This window comes from Tyto alba, unplaced genomic scaffold (assembly GCF_018691265.1).
Source record: "Tyto alba isolate M040663 unplaced genomic scaffold, T.alba_DEE_v4.0 Super-Scaffold_42, whole genome shotgun sequence".
In the NCBI taxonomy this organism is placed as follows: Eukaryota; Metazoa; Chordata; class Aves; order Strigiformes; family Tytonidae; genus Tyto; species Tyto alba.
In genome coordinates, this window is record NW_024881318.1 from 22,327,428 (window position 1) to 22,339,451 (window position 12,024).

The 12,024-nt window shown below is 39.2% G+C and overlaps 1 protein-coding gene across 2 annotated transcripts in view; it reads right to left on the reverse strand.

Moving 5' to 3' along the window:
• ARL15 (ADP ribosylation factor like GTPase 15) overlaps nt 1-12,024 on the reverse strand; it is a 223,571-nt gene that overhangs the window by 55,415 nt on the left and 156,132 nt on the right. The gene's annotated exons all lie outside the window — the stretch shown is intronic.

Consider the following 12,024-nt stretch of genomic DNA (forward strand, 5'->3'; position numbering starts at 1 on the left):
ATTCTATAAAACATTCAACACAGTATTTTTTTCTAATTCAAAGTCTGATCAAATAGCAAGCACTTGCTTTCTTACAAACAGGTCAATACTATGACCTCTTCAGCTTAACCAAATAGTTTCCCCACTGCAGAGTGCTGGGCCCTAAGGATTTTCGCACTTCTTTGAAACACCACCAAGATAAGGCTATTTTTAAAGAGTACCATAAATAATAGTTAAGCCTTAATCCTCACATGAATAGCACTAAATAAAGTTTTATTAGACCTCCTAAATTCACAGAGTAGTCACTGGCATAATTTAGGGTGTCTAGATTGACAAGGAGATTCATATTTTCACTGCATGTAACACCCATTATATATTACGTTTTAGAAACACACACCCACTATATCAGATCCACACATAATTCTACATGTATGCAAATAGTGTCATAAGGATATCTGCACGTAACATTTTAACATTAGTATTAATGTTCACTATGTTCGGGCTGCCCACTGTGCTCATCTCAGACTCCCTAGCAAGGCAAAAATCTCTCCCCAAAACAGCTTTTCTTTTGGAGAATGACCTTTTCTTTCATGTCTCCAACCCAAAATACACACACCCCCGAAGTTCAATGTGCAGCATGTTTAAAATATGTTATATAGCACATCTCAGAGAACACAAGCACTTCACAGAGTCATATGGGTGGTTCTTACACTCCCAAGTTTTGCTGAGTCACCTACAGACAACGCAAAGTAAGTGTGTGTGATTACGTGTAGACTAGGGAAGCGAGGGAAAGGATTCATTACAGTTGCCAGGTTTTCTTCTGTAGAAGTTTTTTTTTGTTTTTTGGTGGTTTGTTTGTTTGTTTTGGAGGTGAGTGCACACGTGCCAACTTTTCAAACAACTCTGAAAGATGACAGTCACGAACTGGAAGCTGCTGAACTTCCAATCATGGTGAACTGTGGTTGGACGTTGCAGCGTGCGGCTACAGAGCATCCTGCCCAGCCGGCGAGCGTAATGTGGGGCTGGGGGCTGCAGAAGGCAGGCTGGTGCCATGCATGGGGTGACAACCATGCCACCGGTGCTGCCTACAGCTGAGCTCTGAGAAGATGACTTAACCCGGCTGTCATCACTGCATGTCAGCTCCTTCCCCCAGCATGCCAGAGGTTTCTCCTCCCCACAATCTGCTGGCATAACTGCTTGAGTAATTATTTGCTTATTTAGTTCAGTTAGAATGATCTGGGCTAGCTTCAGGATCAGTAGTATGCTTTTAAAATTATTTTTAATTTTTTTTTTAAGCCTACAGATGGAATGGGGATGGTAAGCAATGTCACAGGTTATGCCACAGGTATTAGCTTGAAGCAGGGACAGTGGTGGGGAAGTTTGGGGCTAGGAGCCAAGCAGGGTGAGCAGAAGAAGCTGAGGGTGCAGGCCAAGCTTCCCCTGCCCAGCTGCAGGAAAAAAGGGCCTGGAGCCAGAGACAGGGAGGAGGAGGAAGGAAGGGAAAGGCTGAAGCTCACTGGCACATACCCACAGAGATCCAGCACCAGCAGCACAGCTCAGGGTCTTCAGACTTGGTACAGGCATAGGACTAGGGTCCTCAGCGAGGCTGTCAGTGGAGAGCACCATGTCCTACAGCTACAAGCTGGCCCTCAGCTTGCTGAACACCAAAGCAATTTGTGGCCGACAACGTCAAAGAGCTGTTTCTGGGCTGGTCCCCATCTTTAGGAGGAACCAGCAGCTAAAGTCCGTCATCGAGCACAAAACCATACAATTAACACCCCTGTTGAGAGAGACCTGAACAACTCCAGTGACAAACACTTTCCTAATCACTGGCTATCATATTTAACTGAGCACTTTAAAAGTATGATCTAATATATTGTGAGATTTAGGACACAGTGTTACTATGGTTATAGCCTCCTTTACTTTCTTCCCCTTGCAGGCAACAAATGAAAAAAAGAGCAGGAGATGTTGACTGGTCCAACTCTGGATTCTTTTAACATAATTCTCTCTCTCCATAGTCAATGAAGGTTTATTAAACGTTAGAAGAAACTAAATGGTCCTGAGTAGACAGGCTGGCGGATAAACTTATTTTTGAGAATTGAGATGGAAAACCTTTGGGGCCCAATTCCCACCTTAAGCTGCTTACCAGGTAACTTGCCAATCCTTAAAGCTGTTACAACTAGATTTATATTACCTTGCCAGAAAAAATACAGAATGAATTAACTGGAATGATCACAATTGCATTCTCTTTTCTTCTTTTTTTAAAAAAGGCAACTTACCCAATTGCCAGAACTGTATTTAAAATAGAACATCTACCAAGAGCTTTACGTGGCCCCCATAATTGCTGTGCACCTACCTGAAACTAATCAAAACAAGTAGAACTCTATTTAGGAATAAAGTTGAGAGATATTTTAATCCATAAATAATATAAGATAATGCCTAGGGACGATTTTAAAAGGGGGTTTGTTGACATGGCTAAGAAATTTTGCACTAGTGAATAGAAATAGTTGAAAACAATGTAGTCTTCTTTGGATAACAGATCATTTTATTGTCCAGTATAAGCATTGTAAAGAAAACCAAAGAGACTGAAATTATTGGCTCAGTTTTGAAATTATAACATTGAACAAATCAAAGTAAAAAAATAAACCCCCAAAACAATACTGGGAGATGAGAGGTCTGGTCAGGTTTTAGACAGACTATCCAAACAGCTGGAAAAGATGTTGATTCTCTGAGGGAAATTTGTAATGTATTTGACTCATGTTTTTGTAGAGCTGCGGATTATCCTGAGGGGTTTGAAAGAAGGAACATATGCCAAGAACTTAAGAACATTATCTGGAAAATGATAGCATTTTAGTAGTTTTCCAATATAGCCAGCAACAGAATCTAAAGTTAAAAAAAAAAAAAAAAAAAGTAAAACAAGAACTGGTGAGTAGGTCAAAATGAAAGAATACCTGTTGATGGAGGGGATTCTTCTGCTTTGTTTTCATGAAATACAAGTAGCCTCATGTTTTCAAAAACGAGGTTTTCTTCTCAAAAAATGTTTTCAGGATTATGTTAGATTTTTAAAAATATTATCAATTCCTTCCTAATTTTCACAATTTTACATCCATTAAAATGACAGAACATTATAAAATTCGTCATTAATACAGCTCTTACTGACTTGTTTTTTCAAGTCACATATGTAGTACACGTTGTAAGTGACAGACTACCCTTAACGTGTGTAATACTGTCTTCACAAGCAAATCTGTTTTATAATGACTATGACTTTACAAACTATTTATTTTTAGAGATTTGCAATATGCTCCCTCTCACCATTTTCAAGTACTTTATGAAACTGGTAATTACAGAGATATTTTGTGTCTTTGTGAAATTACATCTTCTTGTCTTAGAAGCCAGCTTCATGTAATTAAAAATAGGGCTGGAATGGCTCACAATGTCACTTTTCCAGACAAAGGCTTCCCTTAAAAATGGTGGCTGAAATTTGTGAGGTGTCAAACCAAGATGACCAGTGTACATCATCTTACTAATTATTTACTAATTTTTAAATTAGTAACAAAGGTTAATATTCAGAAACCAGTCCAAGTCACTGCTTCTTGTCCTAGTGATAAAGTTTGGGAGTTTTTAATTCTATTTCAATGATCCAGAATTTAATATTTGGGCAGAAAAAAACCCCAAACCAGGTGCTCGTGAAAGGATCATGCAGAATTTGCAAACACCACCCCTGGATTGACAAGCGGCCAGTCCCAGACAAGCCTCTGTGAGCAGGGGTGTGCCTGGTGTACCTGACTGATCACAAGATGGGGAAGGATGGGATGGGCACTCGAGCCTTGGCATGAGACACTGTGCCCCTGCAGGGTCCCCAAACACAAGGCCCTGGGGGTCATGCACACCTCCCCCAGCTGCACAGGTATCACAGTCTCACACAACAACACGGCTGACAGGGTAATTAAACCATCATCCAAACAACCTCATCCAGCCCAATGAGAGCTACAGAGAACAAGCAAGACCTTGATGTTGAGACACCAAGCAGCACTGAAATCATATGCATTAGGAGTGATTAATACGCAAGGACTCACAATTTCATGATTCTGAGAGCAAGAAACTTGACAAATCTCAGTATGCTGGAGCAGGATGCACGTTCTTTCTGAGTTGGGCAAGGAATGAGAGTTCATCAAGCCAGAGATCAAGCTGAAGCCAGCTTTGTACACAAGAAGTTTTGATCCCCTTCTAGCGTGGGAAGCCTTCAGCTGCCCCTCCAGGGGGGCTGCATGCCACTGCCCCCCAGCTCCTGGCACAGCTGGGATCCTCATGGGTAGGTGGCTAAAGCTGCTCTTTGCTGGTACAGCCATACTGATGGACTAACCAGCTATGTGGTCAACCAGCTGAACCATCATCGCGAATACTAATTCTGAGACAATTTTGGAAAGACAAACGCATTGAATGAGGTTGTAAGAGCCCTATTCTGTTCCCAGAAAAATTCAAAAGCATTTTTGCCATTAATTTTGTTAGGACACAGCTCTGCAGAAAAATAATCAAGTTCAAATTGTTTGCAAGCTTAACAGTTTTAAGGCTGAATGATGAACACATCCAAACCTTGAGGGAAAAATTCTGCTTGCTCTTTTAGTCCAAAAATGACAACTAAAGTTTAAGCGGCACAGTTGAGCAGATCCAAACACCAGTGTAAAATTCAGTCCAGAATCCAGAACACAGCAGCCAACTGAGAAATATCTGGGGACGACCAGATCAGTCCAAAGAATTCACAACACAAAACCAGCATTTACTTAATAATCATAATAAATGTACAAAAGCATGTAAAATATAAAGGCCAAAAAAAAACTGTATTTACCTAGATACAAAATTCTGACCAAATTCTACAGAAAACTAATAAAATTTTTGAAAGTCTGGAATTCGGTTTTCACTTCACCTTGAAAATTTATCAACTGAGCAGCAAAACTTTAATGTTGAATAAAATCAAGTAACAAACATGTAATGAGAAGACTTCTGTTAGAGTGGAAGACCTCAATCTATTTGAAAGTCACAGTCTGGGCTTTTTCCCCAACATCAAAATAAAGGACTGCAGATTCACAAACAAAATCTTTAAAACTGAAACACTTTTCGTATGTTCTTAATTTAAACCATATCTCAATTTTGGATCTGTTACAGAAGCGGAGGCAGTCTTTTTAAGATGAGTTTAAACCCTTATGCACAAATATTTCTCCATTTCAGTAATCAGACAGATCTGTTTTAAGACAATAAGACGTGACAGGTAGCACATTTGTGGGAGATCAGTGAGTCCCTTGGTTGTTCTGCAAGATGGTCTAAAGGCAGGGTGACATCAACCAGCCAAGAAGTGCAGTAATCCCCTGGGACTAGCTGTCATGTCTCATTGTCGTTATGAAAGAAAAATGGTAAACAAGGAAGCTAGTCTGCAATTATGAATTTATGGATGTTTGTTAATGAGTATCTCAGACCTAGTCAGACAGCTCCTTTTGGAGTATTTTTCAAATTCCACAGGCTGTTTCAGAATGGTCCTTCAAAACTGATTAGAAATGCCATCATCATTACATTATATGAGAAAAAACACATTCATATGTTAACACAAATACACTCTGAAAACCTGGGGAGCACACCCCCCCTGTAAGTTTCAGGCATCAGCTCTTTCCAGTGGACAAATAATCCAGGGATGAAAAAAAAAGAGGAGAGGGAGAAAGGGATTTAATTCACAAAGGCACAAAAAAGAATGACCCAAGAGGACTCTGAGGACCAAATTTAATATATTTCTTGTTTAAGCCACACAGACAAAAATGAGGTATCAGAAATCATACATTGTGATTTATGCTAAAGGAATCCTCAGAAAAATCCCCAGACAATTACACAAAAAGATAATGAGGATAAGATGATACAATTTAAATGCAGATCACCCAGACAGACACCCTCTCGGTCATTTAGTAAGTCCAGACAGATGGTTCTTGCAGCAGTTCTTACTCTGACTATCCTTAAAATCAGAGTAATCACTTGCATGAAGAATAACCTAAAGGCAAAACCCAGAAAGAAAAATGTATTTTTAAAAAATCTTTTTCTTAATACTGATTTAAGGATTATAAAAAAAACAAAACAAAACAAAACAAACACAACTAGAGCAGGAAGATATTAAGAGAACCAGAGAAACACTGATGATTTATAATGAGTGCTGGTACCAGACAGGGGAGTAGGGCTGGGATGGCAGTGGATAAGCAGTTCATAAAAGTGTCTTGGGCTACAGGTCATATACAATATAACACAATATCTTTTTTATGGGAGAGATTTACTTGCATGTCTGTTTAATCCTTTGCTGCATGCCTTGGTATACATATGATCCTTAAGAGAGACAATACAATGCTGTTTCATATATGGTGTTTAACAGTGTCCAGGCACTAGTCCTCAGTTGGAGTTTTATAATTGATCAGAACATATTTCCCCCAAATAAAACATTTTTTCCACGATTTTTTGAACAACAAAGGCAAACAACAAATTAACTACCTGACAAAGCCTTAAGAGCAGTCTCTTCGTGAAACAAGAGGAACAGGTCACAGAATAGTGCTTACTGCCACCAGCTAAGATTCAACTAACTAAACAAGTTTTGCCTGGAACTGCATTTCATTTTCCTGTGTTGGGGAAACCCATTACTACTTGCCTATTCCATACATTCGCCTCCTTGCAGTTTAACCCATGTGCCGCATGTTGTATGACTCAAACTGATTTCAGAGCAGCCTGCCAGCAAGCCTGTAGATGTGAAGCCATACTGGTGTAAGGGCACAAGAAGCCCTGTTTTCTCCTCTCTGTCCACTCTTTCACTTTGAAAAGATGTAAGAGGGAGGGAGAGCATGACATTGCAGCTGCAATATGTTTCTAGTCACCAGTGAACCCCATCCCCCCAACAGCATCTCTGCAGACCCTCCATCCAACAGGCACTCTCACTGTACTCCTGCATCCACGAGCTGAGCAGAGCTCAGCTGAAGGGCTGTTGTCCTGGCTCAAACAACTGAAGCGGCTCTGACAGAGCCGAAGAAGCACCAAGCGAAAATGAGAGATTGAATCTCACGTAGCCATGTTGCAAGTCTCTGCTACGCATTATTTCACACGGTCAGGTCACCAAAGCAGCTGCTGCTCCAGCTCAACATGTGGCAAAACCTTGCCACCATCTCCTTAGAAAGCAATACTGCCCATACAGTTCAAACACATGGGGCACACTGTTGTTCCACGTCTACTCACAGTTAGACACTTCCATGCCAACATGAAAATCAACTGATCCAAACATAAATATTTCTGTGCAGTACTGATACAAGTGACCCAAAGAGGAGACTGATTTGGTTTCAAAAATTACCTTAGTTCTATAATCACAGCGAGGGAAAAAAAATATATATATTTGAAGCATTTCAGGTGTAATTACATGAACTGTGATTAAAACATATTAAGATATTCAAACATACTAAAAATAGTAATAAAATTCCTTTTAGAATTAAAAAAAGAAAATACTATGAATAATCCAAAAAAGAACCAGGGACCTGATATCTGCACAAGTGATTTTATTTTATCTAGATCAAAGCTATCACAGCAAGATTAACAAAACATTTGAAGGATGCAAAGTTTTAATGCTTGAACGTGGCATATCCCAAATCTTATGCAGCACTAGATATAGGTACAAGTCCCTTCCTTTTTCGAATCTCAGATATAAATGCATCTAAGGGAAATGAAATATCTTCTCGCTTAACAGCTGCAGCAGTATATAAAGTTACTGTCCTGCAGATGTTTCTATTCTCATTCCCCACACACACACTTAAGCAAGATAAACTCCTTAATTATATAAGCTCCAGTATATTGCAGCTTAAAGAAAAGGTTAGTTTAAACTGTCTCCATCAGCAGGTTACACTAACACATTTTACTCCGCTCAGAAATTAAAGAGGAGCACTCACGCCGCTGGATATGTCACTGCAGTTTAGGACCAGTAATCAACGTTTTATAGGGTAACTTCTGAAACAGCTTCTGGCTGTTCCACACAAAACCTGACTTGGCTCCATTTTCACTTTGGTTGTTGCAATTACATTTTCAGGTTGAAGACAGTAAGAAAGATAGCCCATTTTTGCCACAACAAACCCACTTTCTTCTCTGAGGACAAAGAAACAAAGCAATGAAGATATATCTGCTATTGTCAAAACTGAACTTTTAAAGGAAAATGAGTAGTACCATTCCTAAAGGACATTATAATCAGCATCCATATCAGGAATCTTATGAGTTCAGGATTTTAGAAAAATGAAGTTAAGAGTCTGCAGTGGCTGAAGCAAAAACTTTTTTTCATAAGGTATTAATATTTCTCCATTTTCTCCTACCTCCAATACAGAATTATATTTTCTTGAACTGCTGGTATTTACTTTATTATCAGCTTCCAGACATATCTGCCAAGATTCATTCATACTGTGTGGGGTTTTTTGGAGGAGGTTTAGTTTTTTTCATAGAATACCAGGTTGGAAGGAACCTCAAGGATCATCTGGCCAAGACTTTCTTGGCAAAAGCATGGTCTACACAAGATGGCCCGGCACCCTCTCCAAGTGAATCTTAGAAGTGTCCAATTTTAGGGAATCCACATTTTCCTGGGGACATTATTCCAATGGGAGATTGTTGTCACTGTGAAAAATTTTCCTCTTGTGTCCAGTCTTGTACCTATTTCCCCTCATCTTTTCCATGTGATTCTTTGTAAAAAGGGAGTCTCCATCTTCTTTGTAGTCACCCTTTAAATACTGGAACATGGTGATAAGGTCTCCCCAGAGCCTTCTGTTCTCAAGGCTGAACAAACCCAACTCTCTCACCCTTTCCCCATACAGCAGGCTTCCCAGTCCCTTGATCATCTTTGTGGCTCTCCTCTGGACCCTCTTCTGCCTGTCCACTTTTTTGTATAGCAGGTACCAAAACTGACACAGTATTGCAGGTGTGGTCTGATAAGCACTGAGTAGAGTGGGATAATGTCCTCTTTATCTCTGCTAGCGATGCCCTTGTTGATCCAACCCAGCATACTGTTGTCTTGCTTTGCCACTACAGCACACTGCTCACTCATATTGAGCTTGTTGTCCACCATGACCTCAGGTCCCTCTCCACAGAGCTGCTCCCCAGCCAGGTAGATCCCAGTCTGTGCTGCACTCCTGGATTACATTTTCCCATAGGGGGGATTTGTGGCTTGTTTTTTGTGTTTTGTTGTTGGTGGTGGTGGTGGGTTTTTTTAAATAGTGAATAGAAATCAGGGTCTACAATGGCAAATGTATACACAGTAAACACACTGAAATTCTACTGACTTGAGAAATACTAAAGTTACAGAGTTTCCAGCACTGGCATTTTTTTCCCCCACAGAACGGGAAAAATTACTGCAAGTGGTAGAAGCTGTGCACTGTCTGATCTCCCTATTTAAATCAAAACCTTTATTCCTAATTTCAAGAATGATGAACAACTTGCCGAAGGCATATGACTAAGGACTCAAGATAAACCTTATAGGGAAAACCTGCCTCTACAGTTTTTGATCACTTTGACTTAATCAAGCCACAGAGAATGTTCTTGTCAGAGAGGAGGATGGTCTTTGCAGACACAGAACATCGTAAGAAACAAAAGCAGAGTTACCGTATGGAAACTGTCTAGACAGTCAGCAGAAACTTGAGCATTAGCAGGAGGCATCAGCATGCCTCTGAGCCATGACAAGAGAGGATTTTGCTCTTTCCCTAGAGAGATTCCTCTTTTGAGCAGAGCTCCCACCTGTGAACAAAATGCATAATCACTCCACAGCTTTCTAAGCACTCTTGTCAGGTTGTACCTACACTGTGAGCTCAGGCCTCACGCGCGAGCAATCAAATCCTCGTTTTGAGGATGCATGCACAGCATTTAAATACTCATGCCACATAGCGTGGCTGCTGCTGCTACAGCAGCGTGCACAGAGTAAAAGAGAGGGAAGCAAAAAGCTGTAGTTTCACATCCCACCTTTGCTCTTGCATCAGACTACTTCAACCCTAATAGTCATTTTAGTTTTATATCAAAACCTGTAACTTAATAGCAGTGGAACCACATGGAAAATAAACAGAAGATTTAAAATCTTTCAGCAAATAAGTATAATTTGATTCTGGTTTTATTTTTGTTTCCCTTCTTTTTCTTCTGTATTTTTTAAAAATGCCAGTTGGGTTTCCATGAGTATATTTATTTTGCAAAAATTGATTCGACAAGTGTTTAGAAAAGTAAAGCAATAGTGTTACACATCAGGCTTGGGAGAAATCATCACAGACTCTTTTCACTACAGCGTCACAGAAACATTTTAGTATTGACCCTTCACAACTATAAATTATAGGAAGTATCAAATGCAGTAGCTATTTCCTGCTGGTACCTAAAGTTTAAACATTTGTGCACAGAATGAGTAACCTGACAGTCAGCTGAGTCCACAAAAATTGGTTTTGGCTAGATTGCTTTGGTTACAGAAACATTACTCAATCTATTAGTGTTTATGTACATTAGCATAATAATTAAATATATTCAAGCTGATTTTCTTTTAATCTGAAAAACTCTGCAGCTCATTACCACTGGCAGTTAAAATGATGCTAGACTCTGTGGCAGCATGCCTAACCTCAAAATCATTGAGGTTCATTGCAGCAACCAAGTCTCTAAATCTCCACAGTGTCTAGTGGGGACAATCAGAATTGTGCTGATTGGGAGGAAACTACAACAAGGATACAAAAGGGTCACCACACCTAAACAAACATTGTGGCTCAAGGCAATTTCAAACTTTCTATGTTTTGTAAACTACAGACTTCTTTTTCCAAGGAAAAGCAGAATGAGATGCAAGTATTTTCATTTATTTTCTCTTAAATCATCTGGTTTTCTAGTATTTATTCTTTATGTGCTGCCAAGCAATATTATAATTTACAGGAGTTTTTGCTGGTAGAAAAAAACCTGGAAGCCCTCTCCAATGCCAAGCGACAGCCGTTCAGAGAGTTTAACTGGTGAGTAATGCACTGATGAAATACCGCAATACAAATTTTTTTCAAAATATTTAGGACTTAGAGATTACTTGCGGAAATGGTAATGTTTCCTAACAAATCAAGTGTTTCAAGAACAGACCACCCAAATGTATTATCATAAAAAGATGTCCGTTACTTAATTACATGATAGAACAACACATTTCTACTTTACTTCTCTATTTTATTTTTTAAAAAAGAAAACAAAAAACAAAACCAAACCAAAATATGTCCTCTCTAGAGAGTAAAAGGTTTACAGCAGGAGGCGAGTTGAATTAGCTTTGCTAGTAACCAACTGCCTCATGTTCCAATTATTTTGGAAATGGTTTAACTTCAACCATGATAATATACATATATCACAAGGGAATGAAAACACTACCTCTTTTCCACATCAGAAATGGCTTTACTGAGACCACCTACAGTGACTTAAACTGTACATATGTCCAACTAAATTTAAAGACACTTGTATTCCTTCAATGTATTTTATATAATTTCAACTTCCCCACACAGACTGGTCAAGAACTACTGTATTTCTGCCATCTGTGCAAAAAGTGAGACATTTCTTGAGCTACTTCAAAGATTTTAAAACAGACTACCTAAATATCGTATTTCCAAGATTCTCAACCAGTCTACATTGAGAAAACATACAACCAAACACTATTTAACCAGTAAGATGTGAACTAGAAATAATTTACACAAAAATTAATCTGCATGATAATGTGTTAGCCTTTATGCCAGTCTGCTAAGTCCCAGCAGTCAGCTTTTCAGACCAGGTCTCCTACCCTTTAATGCAAATAAACACAGTTCTTATTAAGACTTCCTAAAAGCTTCACAAATATTGCTTTAATTTACACATATATTACTAAACCTGTCCCTCCGTATTTTAGTTGTCCTTTAAAATGAGTAAAAATATTTTTCTATAATGTATGCATAATAATATGCCTGAATTTTCAGAGAGGTATCTACCAGCAGTGCGCCTTAAACACAGGGACAGCCTAGTGAATATTAAACAGACATGCACTGT